Source organism: Danio rerio, chromosome 18 (genome assembly GCF_052040795.2).
Source record: "Danio rerio strain M-AB ecotype USA chromosome 18, GRCz13ab, whole genome shotgun sequence".
Lineage (NCBI taxonomy): Eukaryota > Metazoa > Chordata > Actinopteri > Cypriniformes > Danionidae > Danio > Danio rerio.
In genome coordinates this window covers 14,890,333-14,900,890 of record NC_141038.1, presented here as the reverse complement: position 1 = coordinate 14,900,890, position 10,558 = coordinate 14,890,333, and positions in this window count along the sequence as shown.

The following is a 10,558-nucleotide window of genomic DNA, read 5'->3' as shown; positions in this document are numbered from 1 at the left end:
GTAATATTTGATATTACATATATAGATATTAGACATATATAGATATTAATATCTGCATGACCAGTAATTTTTTAAGTTAAATGACAGTAAAACTGAAGCCCTTCTGGTTGGTTCTAAGTCTGTTCTTTCCATAACTCAATCATTTACTCTATCAATAATTCTCCAGTAAATTTTACTCATACCAAAAGTCTTGGGGTTATACTAGATGGTATGCATTTGTTAAATCACATATCAGTAATATTTCACGATCTGCCTTTTTTCACGTAACATTGCAAGACTTCGCCCTTTACATCTCAACGAAGTACTGAAGTGCTTGTTCATGCTCTTATAAGATCAAGGATTGATTATTGCAATTCTCTTCTATCTGGTATCCCTCTTAACTAACTTCACAGATTACAGTTAATTCAGAACTCAGCAGCTAGTCACCCGCTCGCGTGCTTCTGAACGTATATGACCGAATTCCTGTTCTTTATCCTGTTCGATATAAAATTTTTCTATTAACTTACAAAGCTCACAACCTGGCACCCGATTACCTCTCGGATATTCCTTACTGGTACACTCCTCGGCACTCACTGAGATCTTCTGTGGCTGGACTGTAATCATTTCCAAATTTTAGGATAAAAACATTTGGTGGCCGGGCTTTAAGCTGCATAGTGCCACTGTTATGGGATTCCCTGCCGTTAGATATTCGTCAGGTGGACTCTATTTCCAATGTTAAATCCCAGGTAAATCTTTTCTGTTCAGGATTGTTTTTAATAATTTTCTGGTTAATTATAATGTTTGTTATTCTTCTGTCTTGTATTTTATGATGTGCCTGTGACATATTGTAAGGCACCTATAAATAAGGTATTATTTATTTTATTTTTAATTTTTTAAAGTTGGAACAGTGTAACATCAGGGGGTTGTAGGTTAAACTTAAGTACTGCACAGAGTTAATATGTTGTACTACTAAAATGACTAATGATCTCCGGCTGAGTCTGAGAAAAAGTCAGATCTTATCTACCAAGATGCTGGCTAGATAAATCGATCAAAGACGTTCCAAAGGAAAACTTTTACCATCTTCAAAACACATACACCTAAAGACACGCACTATTGAAATAGACTCATCGAAATCTCAAAAAATCAGTCCAAAGTACATGTAATGTGTTTGTAACCAATGTAATCATTAATTCATCATTTTTCATTTATTAAAGTCATTCAGCTTAGTCCGTTTATTAATCTGGGGGAATCGGCAACTTATCAAGCATATATGTTTTACCCAGTGGATACCCTTCCAGCCACAACCCAACACTGGGAAACATCCACACACTCTTGCATTCACACTCATACACTTTGGTCAATTTAGCTTATTCAATTCACCTATACCACACGTCTTTGGACTGTGGGGGAAACCGGAGCACCCGGAGGAAGCCCACGTGAACACGGAGAGAACATGCAAACTCCACACAGAAATGATAATTGACCTTCTTGCTGTGAGGCTAACCTATGTATTCTCTCCCTTTTAAAGGTATTGGACAAACAATGCATGAATTATGCTTTATGTATTTCTAAAATAGTCATGTTTGATATCATTCTGCTCCATACATAATCCTATAGCTCATGATCTAGGATGCATGACAATACCTTATACAGCTTACATTCTTTGATCTTGTGGGTTAAAGTTTATTCGTACCTTCATGGTGGATCTTCATTACGCATATGAGCAGCCCAGAGACAAAGCCATTTTCCCGAGTGACTTTTATCCCTCACACCATTGGTCAGTCTGTAGAAAATAGGTGTGACCAAAACAACACTTTAAATTTGAACCTACGCAAGCACCCTGCACAAAAGGTCCCTAACACCAGGGAAGAGCATGTTTCTGTACCTGCGTGACTCACCTGAATCCACGTTTCTTGTTTCTGGTAAATTATAACTTAGTTTAAAGGTCATGCCTCATGTCTATTCCAATCTATGCCGCAAAATCCACACATGACAAAAAGACTTCCTTAGAGACTCCTTCTTCCAAGCATCAGAGAAAACTCAAACTACACGTGCGACCCAGATACAGGTATTAGTCATGCGCTTTAAGCTGTGTCCCTTTTAAAGGTGTTTATCAATGTGCTACTTGGTGGTTCTTAGTCGTGTGGGCCTGAGTTAGATTTATCATCCTTTTATCTAAACTCCTAATTTTCCTTGCTGTTCTTTGTTTGTGTATCATGTTTGTTTCTACTAGTCATTAAACCACTTTAAAATCTTGTTGGGTTGTTTTTGTTTTGCCTCACTTTAACGTTAAAAAGTCCTTCCTACATGCTTATTTAAGTTTAGTGAAACTTAATGAATAAATAAATAGGGCGAAGCAGTGGCGCAGTAGGTAGTGCTGTCGCCTCAAAGCAAGAAGGTCACTGCCTCGGCTCAGTTGGCATTTCTGTGTGGAGTTTGCATTTTCTCCCTGCGTTCGTGTGGGTTTCCTCCGGTTTCCCCCACAGTCCAAAGATATGCGGTAAAGGTGAATTGGGTAAACTAAATTGTCCGTAGTGTGTGTGTGTAATTGTGTGTGTGGATGTTTCCCAGAGATGGGTTGCGGCTAGAAGGGCATCCGCTGTGTAAAAACTTGCTGGATAAGTTGGTAGTTCATTCTGCTGTGGTGACCCCGGATTATTAAAGGGACTAAGCCGACAAGAAAATGAATGAATAAATAAAAAATTGTAATTAATTGTAATTAAATAAATAACTAAAAAACAAATTGTTATATTTATTAACATAAATTATATATATATATATATATATATATATATATATATATATATATATATATATATTTATATAAATATAATTAACAATAACTAGTTATTATTAATCATTAATATTCATAAATTGAGCTTATTTCGTTACAACAGTAAAGCATTTACCACTCTGTAATGTTGCCATTCCATTTCACAACACTTAAAAGACGTTTTGGTATGAAAGACACCAAGTGATGAAGTGTTTCAGGTATAATTTTGTCTCATTCTTCCCGCAAACAAGTTTTAAGTTGGGCAACTAAACAGGGACTTCCTTGTCGCATTTTGCACTTTGCCACACATTCTCTATTGGAGACAAGTCGAGACTGCACGCAGGCCAGCCAAGAAGCTGTATCCTCCTCTTGTAATGTTGCCATTCCTTTTCACAACACTTAAAATGTTTAGAGACTGAAGACACCAAGTGATGAAGTGTTTCTGCTGTAATGTTGTCCCATTCTTCCTGCAAGTTGTCCCATTCTTCCTGCAAGCAAGTCTTAAGGTGGGCAACAATACAGTGTCTTCATTTCAAAATGCACCACACATTCTCTATAGGAGACAGGTCGGGACTGCAGGCAGGCCAGCCAAGTAGCTGTATCCTCTTCCTCCGCTGGCAGGACTTTTTAATGTGTGCAAAATGTGGTTTTCCAATGTCTTGTAGAAATATGCATGGTCTTCCCTGGAAAAGACGGCAGCACAACCCTATACCATGACAGACCCCGGATTTTGTTTTTAACTTAATATTTAAAAACAATAGAAAGAAAGAAAGAAAGAAAGAAAGAAAACGTTCTGCATTCATATTATTCATCTCTATTTCTATATACTGTATGTACACACTCACAGACAGACAGAGAGGCTGTTTGGAAGGCTTGGATTACAGATGAGAGCTGCTGCTGGAGCTCACAGTGCCAGAGGAGAACATGTCAGGCGGACACTTTCTTTGGCTGTTGCTTCTTCTGTTGTCTCTGAGTTTGTGGGGGTTGAAGAGCTGTTGAACCAAGCTTTACACACTGCATGCCAAAGTAAATGGCCTGTAGCTACAGTCCCCCGAAACTGCTATTCAATTAAAAGGATTGTAAGATTGTGGTTTATTTATGGCTGCAGTGCTCATCATAACCGGATCTTGTTTTGTCAAAAGACAATCTCTGATTTTCAGATTTTGGGTTTTTCTTAGCTTTGAAGCTTTGAAAGGATCCAGAAGACTTTCAGCATGGAAACCGAGTGCCAGTTCTCTCCTGTACAATCACAAATACTTTTTTGCATTTCACCGCTTTGCTTTCATGGTGTCAGTTTTATGCTTTTTGCATTTATTTTCTCAAGCATGTCACAATGTTGTCTCATGTGTGGCCCATCCACACGTCAATGGATTTAGGTCAATCCTAAAAAACTGAATATTGTTTCAGGCTTTTGTCCACATGACACCGGCTTTGTTGGAGCCATGAAATTTATTTTTGTATGATGGATATAAGACTGAGAAACTCTCTCAAAAAATTAATCGCATAGCCATGTAGAAATGAAAAACACCACATTTTGGAAACAGCAATGTCAAAGTACCACAAAAGAAAGGAAGAACCCTGATGCGACAATCAGTAACAAAAATGGCAGCTTACAGAGCTGTGTTCATGAACTGCATGCACATGCTCACTAATTTTAACTTCATGCACATCTTCACTAATTTTACTAGGACCAGCCCAACTGGACCAAGTTTGGGTACCTTGGTGTAAGCTCTAGACTGATGCAAAACTAATATTTAAGAGAAATGTGTGGAACAATAGGATGTTGACTCCTAAAACGAAAAGGTTTTTTTCTCATAATGGAGAATCAATTCTAAAATATTTCTTAGATGGAAGTCAATTGTATGTTGAATGATATGAACAATCACAGCTTATGGGTACTTTAAAAAAAAATAATTAAATTGTAATTATAAACAACCAGGTTGTCCACATCAGACCTAAATGTGTGCAGAAACAACCTTGAATTTATACTTCTAAAGGTGCAGTATGTAACACCCAGTGGTTAAACTAGGTATTGCACTCCTGGATCAAAACACATTTTCAATCGGCTCCTCCTCTGAGGAGTCACAAGCACAGATTTCCAGAATGAATAGAGTGTGCCTAACTATTGAGCTCAAAGGCTGATTTAAAGCTCATTTGAACTGTTTTCTAACTAAAAGCAATAGCACACGATAGAAGGAATATTTTCCATACTAAGAAGTAAAAGGTTTTGTCCTAACCAACACCTGAAATTTCTGTTTTAGAAACAGCTATTTCTCACAGGTAAACAACAGGATGAACTATGATCACCTCAAGTACACCTAATGTGTACCTTTCAGTGTTAAATGCTAATAATGTGACTTTGAACGCCATTTTACGTGACATTTATTGCCATACTAATTAAAGCAGTTTACCTCAGATCTTGAAAACAAAATAAACCATTTGAAATTGAACTTCATAACCGCGACTCAGTGTGAGCCTACTTAACACATATAAATTGTTTAGCATGTACATATAATATTGTTAAAAAGGGTTTATCATGTATTAATTAGACTATATACCTCACCATTCCGTTGGAGTGCAGTAAGTGCACTATTCTGTGCTTCAAAATAGCTGTATTTAAATTTCTGTTGTGTTTCGTCTGGTGCAAACAGCCATATTGCTTATCACTGCTCACCTAATGTTTACTTTGTAATATTTATGATATCTGTTAATTAATAACCCCCTGATGTGGAATTCTGAATCTGCGACTTATTTCGGGGCTGTTACTGTCCACCGAAGGAAGCTTTTTTGGTCATAAGCATATGCTTTGAGAGCCTACCTCACTGAATGAATCAAATAGGCTTTTTTACACAAAGGCAACCCAAGGTGCTGAAAAATAATTGGCTAAACTGGCTGTGGGCAGGTTAAAAGAACCAAAACTCAAAGCAGAATATCTGACTTCAGCTTTTTTTTCAGATAAACAAGAACGTTCACTTGGCATTGTAGAAAGATACATTTATTATCGACAGTAATGCAAAGTGTTAGTTTCACAGCACGGCTGTGTAACCTGTTTTTCTCATTTCGGTCAACTGGTTAGGCGGTTTCTGTCTCTATAACATGATGAGACCAGGCCTGAAAAAGTAGTTTACCCTGCTGACCACAACACTTCATTTGCATCTGACCCCACCTACATTCTGTAAAATGTATAAATGTATAGTGTTTTGCTGTGCAGTTTAGAGTTTGCTTTCGATGACGCCACAGCCACGCTGAGTTCTTCTTATTAAAAAAGATTCTGCTTTGAAGACAACCGAAAGATTGTCCCTGGTTTTTTTGGGGCTCTTAGAAGTTTACAACAGCATGTTTCTGCAAGTCTGCAAGCGTATTATGGTCTTTTCATGCTTTAGAATATTCGAAAACTTAAATACAGGACCGTTAACAATAAATACTTATTATTTACTATGATTATATTTTCATTGGTGTAGATAGAGTTATATTTATTTTCATAATATTGTTCTTAGTGTAAATGGCATATAAACAAGCCAAATGGTGAGGAAATGCTGAAAAAGCACACACCACATTGTCGGTTTGCTTTGTGTGTGCACGTTTGTGTGTATTTGAGCCCCAGTGAATGCGACAGGAAAGAGGAGCTCTCCATTTTCTCCAAATGTGCTTGCCAGAAACATCTGAGAGTGTGTTTAATCACAGGGCCATTAGGAACACCATATGAATACATTCCCCACTTCCCTCCTATCAATCTTTCTCCACCGTCCCTAACTGGGAGCGTTGCCAGAACTCTGCATAGCCACATTCCCCCACATCAATTTCCAAAAGGAATATATTATCTATCTGCTTAAAAATCCAGCTGGGATCAGCCTCATCGAGCTCAGCAAACAGAGCCTGGCAGATATTGCTTATGTCACGTCTATATGAAAACATATTGTCGGATCCAGTGTCAGCAAGCCCACTGCATCTCCAAGATTACTTTCTAATATCGACATTCTGTGCCGAAGCAAGTTCATATCCAGCCTCCATCAGAATTGTCCTTCCTTTCAGGTCGCTCTCACTTCCTGTAGGGTGTGAGTTATTAAATTCAACACACATTCATTTATAATCTTTAAGGCTGTCGGAATTGGGGGATATCTCTTTTTCCTCATTAATTTCCCAGTTTCTTCTATTTCGAAGGCTAATGAGAAGTTTTCATTGACTTTAGTTCACGCATTAATTCCGCCGCAGTTGGTTAAGCAGGCCTGAACTTTTACAAGAAGATGTTTTTAAGCCTCGCAGGTTTCATTATCTCAACATTGTCCGCCCTTAAACAGCCACTGCATCAATGCCTCTGTCGGAGTCACAGAAGAAAAACAGTTCTTTCATCTTTTCTTCCCTGATTTACCTCTGCATTTGAGCGTAAAACAACCGAGGCGAGTTGAGCTCAGCAGGAAGTCTGTTTAAAATGCAAGCGAATGAAACAGGGTTTTTTTTTTATTCACCTCATGTCAGTGTCTCTAAAATGGCCTATAAGCTGCTCCTCTGGGAAATTCTGAAGCTGTTGATTGGCTGTCGTGTCTAGTTTTTTCTCCAATTGTTTGTTAGCTTAATTCTTCATATAAGTGCATTGCGTTTCTTTGCCACTTCTCTTAGACACTTTTCAAGCTAGTATTGTGTGGTTGAAAGGCATGGACTCTTATGGCTCTGTAATGGTGGTTTTTACCTTTAGCTGAGAGCTTCTGGCTGTTTTCTGCAGCAATTTTGGCATATTGCATTCTGGCTGCCAATTGTGGTGTGGCCTCAGGTTGAGTTGACCATTGAATTGGCCAGCAATAGAAAAAAATGTTGTAAGAATGAACTGTTGTAAGCATGAACATTGTGAGATAAGTGGCCTTCCTTTCACTTTTCATCTATACTAATGTTCTTTCATCTATACAACTTCTAAGTGAGCATTTAATTCAGCCTGAGGAAGGGAGAAATGTAGAATACCTGCCGGAGAAGGTCATTTTCAGCAAGATGATGGAGAACTCATTGATCTAAGTTCAGTAACACAATGGACAATTTAATCTGCTCCTTGAGTTCACTGTGTTGATCAAGTGTTGAATATATCTCACTTGGCTTTTGACGGAATTATACTTCCATAGCTGACCAAGTGATATTCTGTAAGTTGTATAGACAAGTACATCTGTTAGGATATGATTAGATATTAAATGCTTCAGGTGAACCATTAAGTAATCATATTATCACAGTGTCACAGTCACCAAGTAAAGTACCCACCAGACACACTGAACTGGACTACACATCCCATAAACCTCAGTACCTCACACCTGATGCTCATGATTATGATGCCAGCTAGTAAAGTGCTGTGCAGGTAAACTTCACTCCTCTTTCTTTAGCCTCCTCGTTAGAGCAACCAACTCCCATGCAAAGAGTCGCCTGTTCAATCCCAGCTCAGTGCGGGTTATGGTTTGTAGGACTGGCAGGGTCACTTTGGTAGTGTGATCTGGATGGGGGTGAGGTTTAGGGGATGAGTGTAACGGAGGCCATCTAGTGAAGTGCTGTGCGGGTAAACCCTGATCCTCTGTTTTTAGCCTCATTGTTAGAGCAACTGACTCCTATGCGAAGAGTCGCCGGTTTGATCGCAGCTCGGTGCAGGTTATGGGTTGTAGGATCAGCAGGGTTACATTGGTGGCGTGACCAAGATGGGAATAGGGTCTAGGAGAGTGAGTGTAAAAGAGTCCAGCTAGTGAAGTGCTGTGAAGGTTAGACCTCATTCCTCTGAAAGATGCTCTAGCGACAGATGCTAGAGGCCAGCCTCCTTGTTAGATCAACCGACTCCCATGCGAAGAGTCGCTGGTTTAATCCCATATCAAAGCAAGTTGGGTGTTGTATGGCCAGCATGGCTACATTGGTGGCATGACCCAGATGGGAGTGAGGTTTAGGGGCTGAGTGTAACAGAGGCCAGCTAGTGAAGTGCTGTGCAGGTAAACCTCAATCCACTGTCTTTAGCCTCCTTGTTAGAGGATCCAACTCCCATGCAAAGAGTCGCTCGTTCAATCCCATATCGGAGCGAGTTGGGTAACGAGCAGGGTTACACTGGTGCTGGGACTCAGATGGGAGTCCCTAGGCCTTGCTGATCTCTGGAAAACATTCACTACACCTGAACAATAATTCTGCCACTGAAATGAACAACAAATCCCATCCTTTTCTGCACTCACACACCTTCCAGATCCTCACTGATAGCAAACATGCAGCTGAAGCTTTTGAAGACTGATCATCAGTACTATAAATACCCCTCACTCAAACAGTCATGTTTGTCTGTGAGAGTATTTCTTTGTCCCACCTTCTGTAATTTTTTTACCTTTACTGTGCTTATTGTTTTATGTTGTTTGCCTCCTGTCCCAACCATTTACCTGCTTTTCTGACTACACTTTGGATTACTTGTATGCTCCGATTTGCTCCTGTTTTGACCATTGCCTGCCTGACTATTCTGTTTAATAAAGCTGCACCTGTATCCTCACCTCTATTGTCCCCAACTCTTTACAATACTTTTAAAATATTTATTTACATTTCAAATATGAATATAGTTTTTAAATTATTGTTATTATTGTAAAGTGAACATCAGTTTGTGTACTGCTGGATGTGTAAATTCACCTGTAGCTTTTAGGATTCTAGGTCTTGGCAGATGTTGTGTTCAGCTTGAGCATTCTTGGGTCGAGCACTCATTTTCTGTCATTTTCTCAGCCGTGCTCAGGATGTGCGCTGTTATCCTGGTTTTTGTGTTTGTTCTGTCTGCAGTGTGCTGTTTCATTCTCAGTGTCTCAGTCTAGTTCGTTTTAGTTTCGGTTAGCGCTGGGATGGAACATGCATGCTGCATGTGTGAGTGTTACATTTATTGTGTGCTTGTGTCTTGCGTTCTGTTTGTGTTGGTATTGTGTTTTGCAAGTGGTTCATGCATTCATGCGCCGAGTGTTTCAGTGTTGTGTTTCATGTGAACACATGGTTTATGAGTTCCCTCACTGGCTGCGTGTTCTAGTCTCATATTACACGAGCACATGGCTTGTGTTGTCTCTTTGTGTCATGTACTCTCTGGTCTATTATCAAGTGCCACTCTCCTTGTTATTCCGTTATTACTTTATTCAGTTCACCTGTTTGCTTGTTTGTTAATTCTTTCTGCTTCTATTCTCCTCATGTCTGCTGTCTTGTCACGGTTCGTCATCAATGCTTCCCCATTGTCCCTCTTCCAATCCTGTCGTGTCCTGCCTTGCCAGCCCAGTTGAGATCTTTGCCTTTTGTCAATGTTTTCCCCCCTTGAGGTGGTTTGTTTTTGCTGTTTGTTTTTAATTTAATATTAATAAATACCCATTTATTTTCCTGCAAATGAATCCTCTGTCCTTTCCCTTCCTGAAACTTGACAATAGCATTTTAACTTTTTACATTTAGCATTTAGTGCTTCAAGCCAGTATTGTGTTGCTTGGTTGAAAGGTATGACCTCTCATGGCTCTGTAATAGTGGCTTTTACTTTCAGCTGAGAGTTTCTGTTTTCTGCAGCAATTTTGTGTATTGTATTCCAGCTTCCAACTGCGGTATAAAAGCTGGTCTCAGTCTCAGGTTGGGTTGAACATCAAATTGGCCAGTAATGAAAATCTGTGGTACAAAGAGTGGTAAGTATTAGTTTTTAAATATGTAGACAAAATAGTACATACAAAAGGATCTATCGCCATTTTATGAAATTACAGAAAAGTAGAGCAACAAAAGAGGAAGAAGTATAAGGCAAAACAGAAATGTGTAGTGTAAGGTGAGAGAAAAAGAGAGAGTGAAAAAAAAGAGCGGCCACATAAG